Source organism: Artemia franciscana, chromosome 3, assembly GCF_032884065.1.
Source record: "Artemia franciscana chromosome 3, ASM3288406v1, whole genome shotgun sequence".
Taxonomy (NCBI): domain Eukaryota; kingdom Metazoa; phylum Arthropoda; class Branchiopoda; order Anostraca; family Artemiidae; genus Artemia; species Artemia franciscana.
The window spans coordinates 51,886,807-51,902,547 of record NC_088865.1 but is presented as its reverse complement, the minus strand read 5'-3'; the positions used below and the strand labels follow the sequence as shown (position 1 = coordinate 51,902,547).

The 15,741-nt window shown below is 34.5% G+C and overlaps 1 protein-coding gene across 3 annotated transcripts in view; it reads right to left on the bottom strand.

Annotated features, from left to right (window-relative positions):
- LOC136025393 (integrator complex subunit 6-like) overlaps positions 1-15,741 on the bottom strand; it is an 84,369-nt gene that overhangs the window by 54,998 nt on the left and 13,630 nt on the right. For 2 of the 3 annotated variants that reach the window (XM_065701385.1, XM_065701387.1), the window contains exon 2: positions 1,990-2,139. The gene's annotated coding sequence lies outside the window, so the exon portion shown is untranslated. Of the gene's footprint in view, positions 1-1,989; positions 2,140-4,774; positions 4,968-15,741 lie in introns of those variants that run through there. The other variant, XM_065701386.1, reaches the window with a different exon arrangement.

Here is a 15,741-nt window from a genome sequence, read left to right as displayed (position 1 = left end):
TCATGGATGAAACACTTTCATGAGCTCCCATCATGGAGTTAGTGGTATCAGAACAGAACCCTATGAAATTAGCAGGAGGAAGCTTGTGTGTTTCAATTATGCACTTCTTCAGCTCCTCAAATATAGACTTGGCTGAAGAGTAAGGACACTCAATTAAATCAAGTATGTCAATTTCAACTGAAAGGTCTGCAAAATATAACTCCTACTGCCAGAAGTTTTTTGGTTGATACATCAGTTGATTCGTCAATAATAACAGAGAAGCAGCGATTCTGCAGGGTTTCAGTCAAACGTTCTTCATAGAAGCCACTTAGTCCTGTTCGTATAACATTGGTAGCTTTTTGTTTCTTGAGGTGGACATTGTCAACTACCTGCTTTGAAGGTAATGATTTCAAAAAATCTACCAGAGGCTCAACCTTTGAAATAGCTAGGTCATTTTCCACCAAAAAACTGCAGATCCGGGCCTCTAGAAGCTTTGTCTGATCAGTGAATCCACCTTGCAAAAACTGATCAAGAGGATTTTTTGAAGCTGATGCATCAGCATCAGACTTTGATAGGTGCTTCTTTGTCTTTGCATGTTTTACTAGTTCTGACTTGCCACTCTTTCCCAACTTGAGGTCAGTATTACAAACTGCACAGTATCCAAGGTATGAACTCTTTTTTTTCAACCACCCCTTCAGTTGTGGGTCAGTCAGCCAAGAATCAACAAATTTTTGACAGTACTGTGTACTAGCATCTTGTACAGGTTCACCCTTTTTCTGTTTCTTTTTAGGTGAAGTTTTATAGATCGAGGTCGGTAATGAACAAACATCAGATTCATCATCAGCACTGTTTTCCATGTTCAGCTAAAAAAATATCAGCCTTTAGGGACTGTAAAGTTTCTAGGATAAACATCTTATACCTCGAGACAATCAACATTTTATCATTTTACCATTTTTATCATTAAGAAAAAAACTTTACATTGTAGACAACTCGGCACTAGTATAGTATGGTATACCTCAGGAAACATTCTGTGAATGTGGGTGAATAACTGTCTGCTCTTGACGAAAAATTTTTAATCTGTGTAGTTGTATGGCGGTTGTAAGAAAGTTGCATGCATGTAGTATTACCAAGAACATTTACTTAACATGCCTCAGAGTTGGCTCATTTTAAGCAGTAGTATGCAGTGGCAACAATCACTACTATAGGCTACACTGCTAACACTCAAAACTTCATACAACTAATTCTCAAGAACTTTTCATCAAGATGAAGCAGTCTTAAATAGCTGTGCAAATATTACTGTTGCAATTTAATTTTTTAAAAAGTTTAGCATTTTTACTGTCATTTAACCACTTTTGAAACAAAAGTATTCTAGTATAATACAGGAGGGCAAAAGCATCAGACTAGCCAGAGCATGCCTGAGTGTCAATTGTTACATGACTAGTGCAGCACATGGTGTCAGGAGAGTAGAGGTACATTGCTTTATGCTAATGTCACCTAACAGTGAATGGTAGCCAAAGAAATAACTAGAACCTATACAACTTTTACAAGGCAAATTCTGCTACAAAATACTTGCCAGAAACACATAAACCATTTATTTCTACATGTGCCATTGTTTTTAAAACATGGCTGTCAGTTTGTTTGTCAGTTAAAAACTAGGGTAATGAAATGGTAAGAGAGGTGTTCGAATAGGTAGGCTATATACCTCTATTGTTCACGTCAGTACTTACAAAGCTGGCTATACAAGCACTGTGGAGAAAAAAAAATCGTACATGAAGTGCTTGTCAAAAAAATTTACTATAGTAAGAATTTATTATTTATCTGACCTGTAAAAAAAATGACAAACCATATGACTTCATTAATCGAGAACAGTCCAAGCTTAAATTATGGTTTGAACACACATCAACATGGAACTGTTTCAAACAGTTCTTTGTTGCCAGTTTGTTGCTTAGGACTCCTGCACATCTCAAAATCTTTGTGCTGTTAAAAATGTTTAAGTAACTGAAGAAGTACTTCTCTGTGATTCCAAGTTCAATTCCTGATCCAGGAAATCCTGATTCGAATTATCCCGCTTCTCTGATTATACATCAAGATGGTGATGATGATGAACGAATTAAAGAAAAATCCCTAAAAATCCATGGGAGAGGAAAAATCCCCAGATCCCTAAAAAAAGAGAACGAATTAAAGAAAAATCACCTAAAAATCCATGAGAGAGGAAAAATCCCTAGAAAATCCCCAGATCCCTAAAAAAAATCTCGCCCCTAAAAGATCCAAAAAATCCCCATTTTAGGGGGGAAATCCCCATAGTGGAAATACTGCTAGAGGGCCTAATCTGACATCTAAGTTATCCGGTAAAAGGTGATTTATAAGCTCGTGGGTGGCACCCATTTTTCGCATTGCTTTTCTAAGTGGCTAAAAATAATAATAATACATTGAAAAATAAACAACTTCCTCTATTGAAATCACAAATTTCTGAATAATCAATTCTGAATAATGAAGATGAAAATTACTGAAAAAACTGACTGGGCAGAAACATCATTGGGACAAAAAAAAAATAAAAAAATAAAATAAAAGGAATATTATACTTTAATCATCATCTTGTACTATATTGTTAATTAAATGAGGTTTAAATAAAAAAAAAAAAAAAACAAAAAAAAAAACGCTTATTCTTCATAGAGCCATTTCCCACAGCGCTGAAAACAATACCCTACAATTTCCCTCTGAATTATTCGACCAATTAAAACCTTATTTTGACAATGATTCAATACTTGTCTGTTACAGCGTCTATGAATATAGAAGCTAAGTAGAAAGTAAAGTCTATTTCTCTGACGCTCCTTCCCAATGAAATGTCACAAGATATAATGAAAATGTAATGCTCTATTAACAAATTCGGGCTATATATTTACATATTAGGAATGGGGGGATAAAGATTAGCGGGTCTGCATGCAAAATGTGTTAAAATTACTCTGCATGTTATGAAGTAATAAACTTATGTTTCCTATCTATTCTGTCGCTTGTCTTTGTTTGTCTCACGCTAAGCTAAAAGAAACTATCGAAGAAACCGGCTCTACTTGGCTTCTATACACATATGCGATATAACAGACAAGTACCAATGAGTCTACTCCAGACTAAAAAAAGTTTCTTCAGTTTCATGTAAGAGCAGTGGACAATGAGATAGCGAAAATCAACCTGTACTGGGTTTTGAATAAGGCGAATACAGCCAAAACTTCAGAAAAGATCAAAAGATTTGTACTAGGGTGGGGGTGTATACTTGACAATGAGGTTTCAAAAATAAATCAGACCATGCGCTCACCTAAATTTCTTAAAGAGTCCTCGAGATCTCAGAAACCTGACGAATATATCCGTCAATGTATGGGTAGAAGTCCAACAAAAACGTCAATAAGTTCATTTAGTCCAGTACACTAATGGCTAACTTGAAGAAAAGGATTTCAAAATTTTGAATACGTTCCTTCTACATAATCGCAGAATAAAAAAGAAAACGAAAACAAAGAGCAATATATTTATTGCTAACGAGAAAAAGCCAACGTTTGTAAACTAATTTTGACACAAAAGATTGACATTAAAGGTTTTAGAAAAGTAGTAAAGGTATTTGATTCATGTTTTGAACAGATATCAGTTTTTTGCCCGTTGGAAGAAAACAAAACGGAAAGAAAACATTGTTGATGGAAACATTTAATCTTTAAAATGATAAAACTAAACTGATCACCTCAAATTCTTTTTTAATCTAAAACATTTTTTCCTGAGCACTTAATTGTTCATTAAATTTTCTTACCATAAGAAATTACCGTGCAACATATACGTTGGTTATAGTAAAGCACAAATGAAGCTCTATGCTTTAGAGGGAGCATGGGGGGGGGTTTAGAAGTGAGACAGAAGTCACACTTTTATTTCTTCTAATTTCTTTTAGCAACAAAAATTTTGTTTATAATTGTTTAAAGTTATTTATTTATTTACATCAATGTTATACTCATTTTAAGTTCGAATTATTATGTGACATGGTTTTTACTCGTATTTGGTTTAAATACCTCTTTTTTTAAATACATTTTCCAGCACTTTTGAAATTTGGCAAATTATTAATCCAGTTACCCCCCCCCACACCATTGCAGATTACTACCCTGCTTTGGCCCTAGGTCGGTGGTCGAAAAGAAAGGTCTTTGACAATCTGTCCTCCTTCATCCGTAAAATGTATCCTCGCCATCTCAACCTTTTTCTCATTAGAGATCGAGAAAGCGCAATACAACCTTATTTTATAAAATTCTTTCCTAAAAATTCACTCAGCGAGAGAAGGAACAGAGATGATTCTACCAGGAAACTAAAATTTCACAGAAAATACATCTTTTTGTGTATTTGACCCAGGCGATTTTCTGATTTTGAAGGAGTACAGAATAAAAAAAATTGTTGGTCGCTTTCCTTTGATTTCTCCAAATTCATTAAAAAAAAAAAACAGAGCAAAGGCAATAGTTTTACTTCTCTGATGGTCGGAATGTTCATAGAGTGTGACAAACGGAATAATTACCAGGATTGAAACTCTTTCATTTGTACTATTTGAAAAAACCTCCTCATCCTAAGGACAGGAAGTTCCCCGGAAATACTCCTGCCTCTTATGTAAAACCCTAGCCATAGCCATTTTTAAAAAGTCCAGCAAACCATTTTTCTTTTCAGTTTTATACCTGGTAAGTGACAAAGTTATATTTTTACCCCATGGTGTACATTTTTAGGGCAAATTAGTAACAGAATACTTACATCTTTCATCTGTATCCTTAGGTAAAGAACTCACCGTAGCATAATAAGGAGGCATGGTTGACACATAAGCAGCAAAGGCTTTCCTAAATTCAAATGGAGGCTTTCCCCTGTGAATCTTGAAAAGTTCATCCAAAAGCGGCAAGAGAACTGGGTAGTTATAAGGCATAATGTACAAATTTACAATCTTTAAATTCGTACTCGCTTTTAAATAATGGAAATCCCATGCCGGACTTCACTGGGCTGTTTTGGACTTCACTGGGCTAAATTTAATTTGTATTTATAGTTTCTAAAATTTTCTAACATACATTTTTTTGTGATCAAAGCCTTAACGAAAATAAGAGATAAGCAAAAATTAGTAAAAAAAAAAAAGACTGGTCAAACCCTGGAACTAAATAACATGAAAAAATTACTAGTTCAATAATATTCAGTCAATAAAAACAGATAATACAATTTAGAAAAGACTGGCATGGAGGGGGGGCAAAGGGAATGGGCTTTTCTCCAATAGCATACTGATAGAACATTTACAGTACCTTTTTCCTAGAAATTTTTCAAATGTAAGAGTTTTAAAATATTTTCCAACTTTTTTTTTAGCATCCTAGAATTTACGGCAGTTCAAATTAAATATTGAGATTTACTTTCCCTTTTTTTCATATACAGACACACAGAAATTAGTTAGAAGGATGAGAATCGGAAGTAATGTTAATAATACCAATCATTATATAGATAAATATCACATAATAACATAAAACCAACATATTAAAACATACAGAACGTTTAAAACATATAAAAAAGACTAAGAATATATCCTAGTCAGAGTCGGTGAGATTCTTTTCCACTTTCTAAGCCTAAGATGAAAGAAAAAAGTTTTGACAACAAAGACACCCTTCACGGAGAAAAGATGACAACATTTCAAAAATTGTTCTTATTAGCCATCCATATGGGGCCAAACAAAAAGCAGGTCGTCGAGAAACAGAGTGAGAAAAGGAAGGATTTAAAGGATATTGCAACCTCATGGGACTGGATGGAGAGTGAAGCTGTGAAAAGATTGGAGTAGACAGGAAGCATGCGAAGGCGCGTTGGAAATCAGGTGGCTTCATACAGTGAGCTGTTACTAGTAGCAGTATAAATCGAACTATACAGCCTCCCAGTTGTAGAAGCAATGCTGCCAAGTGATGGCACATTCATAGCTAAGCGTTTAGAATAGCCTTGAATGTTGAACACAAAATTTATGTTATTTTTTTGTTAAAGAGTTTTTTCAAATACCTCAAGAATAAATGCTCGATCTCGAGTGAAATCTGATAAAACATTATCTTTTGTATTACAATGCTGTAAGAATAAAGAGTTCAGTTGCATAGTTGTATTTGCTTAATAAAACTGTCAGATGTTTTGAAAGGCAACATGAAAAAACAAAATAGCACCCATTGGTTATATCTGTTTTCTTTTCAAATGCTACCGCAGAAGTACTAATCGAAAGTTATTGTGCACGGGACGGGTGGTACTCCCTTCCCCTTCATATACAGGATAAACTCTGTTTCTTTGAAGATTTAACGTCGGCCTTAATTTCATTTGAAAATACTGCTTTATATTTTCTTATTCAATTTATTAGAAGGCCAGTTATAGTTTCTAGTTTTATAAGTTTCCTACATTTTCCTACATAATTTCTTTAAATCAGACATAAGCCTGGAGAAAAAAATCCAAACAAAAAGAATTCTTTAAATAAAACATATGCCCTGAGGGAAAAAGTACTTTCACTGACTGAAACATAATAAAGAATGCAGACAAGAGAAGATAAATCAAAACAAAAGAGGAAAAAGCACAGCCGTGTTATTAGAGATAGACATAAATCCACCCAGCTTTTCTAAAATCCATACGAAAATTATGCCCAGAAGACTGCATGGTTGTCTTTGGTAACTGGGCCTACTCTGTGGAAGTCACTTTGGATTCATAAAAGATCACATGACAACTTATGCTTAGCACCACATAGTCGACAATATTAATTATGTCTTAAAAAATTGGAACGTCCCAAGGACAACTTTTGCTGAGTTTAAAAAGGAGCTGGACACGGTAGATTTTGAATTACTGTTCTGCAGACTTATTGATTTGGCTTTTTGGAGAATTATAAATTATCTTCAGTGGCTTAAATCGTATTTACAACGAAGGTCAATACGGATTATGATTATCAACTACATAATTTTTTTTTATGATCTACGATTCTAGATTTTATCTTCCTGGCGTATGAATTATGACCAGACGAAACAGCAATTAAAATGTGGAGCCAAGCCTACCTGGTCTCATAACTCATGCGAGTGATGCTCTACTGAATTTGAACTAAATCTACGTTGGAGGGGCAGCCTGAGGTTTTACGGCAACCTTTGTCTGGCTTCGCCGAGTAAAGTGTTGTGAGACCAACACTTTGATTTTGTTTCCTCGCTTCGATTAAACGCTGAACTAGGTACATCAACTCGCGAAAGTTGCTAACCCCTCACTGCAACTCGCAAAAGTTACAAAAACCCATCATTGCTGCTAGCAAAATCTGCGAGCCCCTCATTGCCGAAGATGATTATGAGCTAACAGCGGACTGTTGCTAAAAACTCCCCTATATGTCTCACAATTTGGTATTGGCATATTTTTGGTTTCAGTGTGTATCTTACTACTGAAGTTGTAAGCCCATTTAAACTCTCAAACGTATATCTCATTAAGAAATTTTTCTACCAAAAAATGGATGAAATATACTTTGATTAGCTCATCAAGAGCTATCAACTGCCGTCACAAAGAAATATATCTGTCTTAGTTGAAAAGGTGACTTTTTTGCCACAGGCCAAGCTTCTAACGTCATCACTTAGAAATAAGCAAGTATAAACTCTAATTTCTTCAGCGATAAGAGAACTTAAGGTTTAAGAGGCAAATCTGATACCATTTCTCTAGCGTAATCTCAAGTGCATAAAACAGAATGATAAACTCAGCTGAAATCACGAACAGAAATGACAAGAAACAATAGATTTTCGGCCCCAGGCAAGAGTTCTACGAAGCTTTCCAAAATGCAAAATCACATTCATTAATCCAGCCTAAGGTCCATACTTTCCGTAAAAACCGCAAAAGTTAGACCCTTACCACTTTCAAGGAATAGGATGAAATCGGGGTGCTAGGAAAAAAAAAGAAAAAAGAAAGAAGAACACGACAAAACCAAAGTGTTCCTCTCGCAACACAATAAATTTACTAATCTCACTTTCTCTGGTGTTGATTTTAGTAAATGACAATAAAATTTTGGTTATAATAGTGTTATTATTAATCTTTAAAAAAAATTCGTGAATTTTATGATTAATCCAGTTTTTGAAACGAGATATCTGGGATTTTTGGTTTAATGTAATTGAATTTAAAAAAAAAACATTGTAAAGTTATGCCCTCTAAGACTGCTAGAGGCCTAAGTTAACCTCGACAAATAACTAGTTTGTTTTTCGTGTCTGTGTTAAACATCATTTATAGTCCGACTGACTATAATTTCACATGATATTCATCAATATTCACATGATATGAATATTGGGAAAGTAATTTTTATACTAATTATAAAATTAGTTACATATTTCAGAAAAAAGTGGTTCACATCTCAGGAAAATGTGCTAATTTTAGTGATTTAGTAACTTCTTACAAACATTCTGGTATTTTAAATGAGAAATGAAATAAAGTGAGGTCCGACCATATTTTTCACTACATGGATCCAACCTTATGAAAATGCTTTTTGGAGAGATTTCGTGGTCTCGGGACGTTTTACCCAGATAAATCAAAACGTTAATATCAATTCTTGATCGTGACATACAACTCAATTCATCCATGACATAAAAATTCAAAATGGATTTTGGTGAGTATCATGGTTTGATCATTTATTTTCTGTATCTCCTGTTCTTATGAATTTACCTTCTTGTAAGTCTTCTTTTACGTTGCTGGTTTTAAAGTTTACTTTTTATTGAAATTTTGTGCACAGATCAGTTGACCAACTAGCGATGCTAGTTTCTTTACTTTTATTTATTAAATAAAAAAAACGAGTTTTTTTTAACTGAAAGTAAGGAGCGACATTAAAACTTAAAACGCACAGAAATTACTTCGTATATGAAAGAGGCTGCTTCCTCATCAACGCCCCGCTCTTTACGCTAAAGTTTGACTCTTTCTCTGAATTCTTCTTTTAAAACAGTAAAAAACTTTAGCGTAAAGAGCGGGGCGTTGATGAGGAAGCAGCCTCTTTCATATATGAAGTAATTTCTGTGCGTTTTAAGTTTTAATGTCGCTCCTTACTTTCAGTTAAAAAAACTCGTTTTTTTTATTTAATTTCTGAACGTTTTTGAATCAATGCATGTTTTGATTTTGGCTATCCGCAGAGGAATAATCAAAACGAAATTTGCACATTTTTTTTTTTGGGGGGGGGGGGCTAAATGGCTTTCTCATAATTTTGATCGAATGATTTTGAAAAAAAAAGAGCGGGGGCGAAGCCTAGTTACCCTCCGATTTTTTGGTTAATTAAAAAGGCAACTAGAACTTTTAATTTTTTACGAATCTTTTTATTGGTAAAAGATTTACGTAACTTATAAATTAGCTTACGTAAAGAACTTTTGTATTCTCATGTTATTATTACATATATGAGGGGATTCGCCCCATCGTCAGTACCTCGCTCTATACACTAAAGCTTAAATTTTATCCCAATTCGTTAAGAATGACCCCTGAATCACAAAAGCCGTAGAATAAATAGTTGAAATTACTAAAAATACTTTAGCGTAAAGAGCTAGGTATCATAAGGAGGTGAGCCCCTTATATGGGTAATAATTTCTGTTTGTTTTAAGTTTTATTGCTGTTCCTTACTTCCAGCTGAAAAAGCTTTTTCACATTTATTTTTTATTTTTTTTTTTAAAAATGCTAGTAAATCCTGCTCTCCCTTCATGGAAGTTTTCTTTTCCCATGAAAAATTCTCGATGGAAAGTTCCCCCAGCATATCCCCCTCTTCTCAACCCCTCCCCCCAACCAAAAAAATCTTCCTGAAAACGCCTGTATACTTCCCAATAACCATTACTGTATGTAAGCACAGGTCAAAGTTTGTAACTTGTTGCCCCTCCCACGGGACTGTGGGGGAGTAAGTCGTCCCCAAAGACATAGTTATAAGGTTTTTCGACTACGCTGAATAAAATGGCTATCTCAGAATTTTGATCCGTTGACTTTGGGAAAATAATTAGCGAGGGAGGGGGCCTAGGTGCCCTCCAATTTTTTTGGTCACTTAAAAAGGGCACTAGAACTTTTCATTTCCGTTAGAATGAGCCCTCTTGCAACATTCTAGGACAACTGGGTCGATACGATCACCCCTGGAAAAAAAAAAAAAACAACAAAAAAACAAATAAACACGCATCCGTGATCTGCCTTCTGGCAAAAAATGCAAAATTCCACATTTTTGTAGATAGGAGCTCGAAACTTCTACAATAGGGTTCTCTGATACGCTGAATCTGATGGTGTGATTTTCGTTAAGATTCTATGACTTTTAGGGGGTGTTTCCCCCTATTTTCTAAAATAACGCAAATTTTCTCAGGCTCGTAACTTTTGATGGGTAAGACTAAACTTGATGAAACTTATATATTTAAAACCAGCATTAAAATGCGATTCTTTTGATATAGCTATTGGTATCAAAATTCCATTTTTTCGAGTTTTGGTTACTATTGAGCCGGGTCGCTCCTTACTACAGTTCGTTACCACGAACTGTTTGGTTTCAAACAGTACGTGGTAACGAACTGTAGTAAGGAGCGATTCGTCTCAATAGTAACCAAAACTCTAAAAAATTGAATTTTGATATCAATAGCTACATCAAAAGAATTGCATTTTAATGCTGATTTTAAATATATAAGTTTCAGCAAGTTTAGTCTTAGCCATCAAAAGTTACGAGCCTGAGAAAATTTGCCTTATTTAAGAAAATAGGGGGAAACACCCCCTAAAAGTCGTAGAATCTTAACGAAAATGACACCATCAGATTCAGCGTATCAGAGAACCCTACTGTAGAGGTTTCAAGCTCCTATCTACAAAAATGTGGAATTTTGCATTTTTTGCCAGAAGACAAATCACGGGTGCGTGTTTATTTTTTTTTTTTTTGTTTTTTTTTTCCCAGGGGTCAACGTTTCAACCAAGTGGTCCTAGAATGTCGCAAGAGGGCTCATTCTAACGGAAATGAAAAGTTCTAGTGCCCTTTTTAAGTGACCAAAAAAATTGGAGGGCATCTAGGCCCCCTCCCACGCTCATTTTTTTCCCAAAGTCAACGGATCAAAATTTTGATATAGCCATTTTGTTCAGCATAGTCGACAATGATTAAAAATATGTATTTGGGGATGACTTACTCCCCCACAGTCCCTGGGGGAGGGGCTGCAAGTTACAAACTTCAACCAGTGTTTACATACAATAATGGTTATTGGGAAGTGTACAGGCGTTTTCAGGGGGATTTTTTTTGGGTTTTGGGGGTAGGGTTGAGGGAGGGGGCTATGTGGGAGGATCTTTCCTTGGAGAAATATGCCATGGGGGAAAAAAATTCAATGAAAAGGGCGCAGGACGAATCTGGTCACGTTAGAAAAAAACGTCAAATTCAGAGCTTAATATACAATGCTGGGTGTTCGGAGCCTCTCTATTATGGAGTATAATTTGAAAATAACACAACTATATGAGCGATAAAACATATATACCACAACCATAACTCAACTAACGAAAGAACTGCTAAGAGATAACACAACTATAAAGCGAAAACAGGTGAAAACTAACGGGAAAATAAACGAACTAAGAGGTGGAAGTATGACACAGAGAAAAATATAAAGTAGGGCACAGAGAAAAAATATAATCCTTTTTCAATTTTGAGCCTAACTTCCGCAAAGGAGTAATAATGTCAGAAGCCCCGAAATACCGAATTATTTTCTTTTCAAACAGTACGTGGTAAAGAACTGTAGTAAGGGGCGACCCAGCTCAATGGAACTCTAATTCAGTAAACGGAACTCTAAAAAACGGAATTCTGATGCTAAAAGATACATCAAAAGAATCGAATTTTCATGCTGATTCTAAATATATAAGTTTCAATTAATTTAGTCTTTGTCATCAAAAGTTACGAGCCTGAGAAAATTTGCCCTATTTTGGAAAAAAAGGGGGAAATATCCCCTAAAAGTCATAGAATCTTATCGAAAATCACACTATCGCATTCGGCATATCAGAAAACTCTATAGCGAAAATTTCAAGCTCCTATCTAAAAAAATGTGGAATTTCATATTTTTTGCCAGAAGACAAATCACGGGTGCGTGTTTATTTGTTTGTTTGTTGTTCTTTTTTCTTTTCCTCAGGGGTCATCGTATCGACCAGGTGGTCTTAGAGTGTCGCAAGAGGGCTCATTCTTACGGAACTGAAAAGTTCTAGTGCCCTTTTTAAGTGATAAGAAATTGGAGGGCAAAAAGGCCCCCTCCCACGCTAATTTTTTCCAAAAGTCAACAGATTAAAATTTTAAGATATTCATTTTGTTCCGCATAGTCGAAAACCATAATTACTATGTCTTTGGGAATGACTTACTCCCCCACAATCCCTGGGGGAGGGGCTGCAAGTTACAAACTTTGACCAGTGTTTACATACAGTAATGGTTATTGGGAAGTGTACAGACGTTTTCATGGGGATTTTTTGGCTTGGGGGTGGGGTTGATGGGAGAGGGCTTTGTGGGAGGATCTTTCCTTCGAGGAATCTGTCATGAGGGAAGAAAAATTCAATGAAAAGGGCACAGGATTTTCTAGCATTACTATAAAAAAACAATGAAAAAATAAACATGAAAACTTTTTTCAAATAAAAGTAAGGAATAGCATTGAAATTTAAAACGAACAGAGATTATTACGCATATGAGGGGTTCTAAAAATACTTTAGCATAAAGAGCGAGGTATTTAGGAGGAGATAAATACCTCGTTCTTTATGCTAAAATATTTTTAGTAATTTCAACTATTTATTCTACAGCCTTTTTGATTCAGGGGTCATTCTTAAAGAATTGGCACAAAACTTACGATTTAGTGTAAAGAGCGAGGTATTAACGAGGGTACAAACCCCCTTGTACACATAATAAAAATATAAGAATATAAAAGTTTGTTACGTAAGTTAATTCTTAAGTTACGTATATTTTTTACTAATAAAAACGTTCGTTGAAAATTAAAAGTTCTAGTAGCCTTTTTAAGTAACCGAAAAATTGGAGGGCAGCTAGGCCTCCTTCCCCGCCCCTTATTTGTCAAAATCGTCTGATCAAAACTAAGAGAAAGCCATTTAGCCAAAAAAATTAATATACTAATTTCATTTCAATAATTTATGTGCGGAGAGCCAAAATCAAACATGCATTAATTCAAAAACGTTCAGAAATTAAATACAAAAAAAACTAGTTTTTTTTAACTGAAAGTAAGGAGCGACATTAAAACTTAAAACGAACAGAAATTACTCCGTATATGAAATGGGTTGTCCCCTCCGCAGTCCCTCGCTCTTTACGCTAAAGTTTGACTCTTTGCCACAATTCTACTTTTTAAAACAATTAAAAACTTTAGCGTAAAGAGCGAGGGACTGCGGAGGGGAGAACCCATTTTATATACGGAGTAATTTCTGTTCGTTTTAAGTTTTAATGTCGCTCCTTACTTTCAGTTAAAAAAAACTAGTTTTTCTTTGTATTTAATCCTTACATGGACAGATGAAAAAAAGGTATTATATATATATATATATATATATATATATATATATATATATATATATATATATATATATATATATATATATATATATATATATTTAATATCTATCTACAAAAGTTCGGTAGTACCTGTTTAAAGATTTTGAAATGGAAAACTGAGAAAATATTATTGGCTAACTAATGTATTTTTAAACTTGACAAGATATATTCCAGATATTAACCATTCGCATGAAAAATATCCACAACCTGAAGATTATCGACCAAGGGAAAAAGGAGCAGGGATAGAAATGGATACCCAGCATAAATACAAAGGTTTGACAGGGAAAATTCTTTACACTCTCCCAAGAATTTCCCATTTCCCTTAAATCTTTCCTTACGATATCTTCCCACTCCATTCAGGAGCGACCTGCTTCTTGTTTGGCACTTTTGTGGTTGACCAACAAGGACTTCCTTTGGCAAATGTCATCCTTCATCCACAGGATTGCCCAAGCTATCTCAACCTTTATCTCATTGTAGCCCTAAAAGGCGGGATTGATCCACATTTTTCATAGAGCTTATTGAGATACGGCTAGAAGGTTAGTACGGTCAGTCACTAATGGATTACCCACACAATCCTTAGGCAATTTTTCTGAAAAAAAATCTAGCGAATCCTCCTTGGTCTTTCAGAGCACCCACATCTCAAAAGCATAACTTTACTACTGTCATCACTATGTACTACTGTCATGCCAATATTCTAATTTAGATTCGAAGACTCTATTTCCCAATTCTTCTTCAATTTTTTCGACTGTGGAAAAACCCTTTTGGCCTTGGCTATTCTATTTTTAACACCTTCAATGCGCCTACCTTTTTATTCTAAGACTAAGTCTAAGAGACTTAGTTTTCTTAACATTAGTTGTCAAACATATTCCTGCACTCTTAACTCTCAAAACCTTTAAAATTTTCACTCATTTTGCTAACATTTCATTTGGGATTCTTAAATAATCAGCATTAATCCAATTCTAGAAGAGCTTTAATTTCCCAAATTATCCCATCTTCTCTCATTGTCTATCCTGTGCTCCTTAGCAAAAATTCCATCAAAATGATCCATACAAATGGGGATAAGACACAAAGATGGTTAACTTTTGATTTAATAAGAAACCAGCTACTATCCCCATGTCCTAATTAACTACACCAATGTTATTTTCGTACATATAACTAATCACCTTACTGTTTTCAATAGGTATACCAAAGTCGGATAGGACCTCCATTAGAGCTCTACGATGAGGTGAATCAAACGCTTGCTCAAAATATATCGGGGATTTTTTTTTGAAACTTATAAATGTCAAAGATCATAGAAGGCCATGGTGTTTAAGCCCTGATTGATTCACTTTTAGTTTTGGATTACCCTAAACATTCTTAAGTAGCCAATATACAGCTAAGTAGCTATTTCCCCACAGTAATAGGGGCGTTGCTCCTGGGTCCGAATAGAGAAATTACCTATTTTTGCGTTCATTTTGTGAACATAAATCAATTTAATTACATTGATATTATTTCCAAAGGTTAACTTATCATAGCGATATTATATTTAGTATCTTTTGCTAGGAGCACCACTAAACGAGAGCAAAGAACTTATTTGCACATATTTATATATATATATATATTATATATATATATATATATACATATATATATACATATTATATATATATATATATATATATATATATATATATATATATATATATATATATATATATATATATATATATATATATATATTCATGAAAAGAGAAATCACCAATGCAACAGCACAAACACACACAAAAGAGAAAAAAAAGAGAGAGACAGAAGGAGAAAAGAAAGACTGTTACTTTAACCCACCCCTGGTTTCATTTGTTTTTAAAGTAACAAAGAATCTAATGAAGAAACCTGTTTGTTCTCGAGTTTTACACACCGTAAACTGAGCTGGATTTCCCGGTATCATATAAAAACAATCAGAAATTAAATTACAAATACCTTTTTTTCGACTAACAAAATGGAGCAAAACCAAAACCTAAGACGAACAGAAATTAATACATATTTGAAAGGAGTAGCCCCTTCCACAAGACCTTTCCCTTTACACTTTGAGTTGAAACTTTTCGTCCGTATTCTTTACGAACGATTCCTGAAACATAATGGCCGTTTAATTAGAACTAAAGGCTTTGATTTAAAATTCCGTAAAAAAATTTTTTAGCGTAAAGAGCGAAGCCCTTCCATGAGACCTTGCTCTTTACACCAAAGTTTAGAATTTTTTCTCAATTCTCTAAGAATGATTCCTG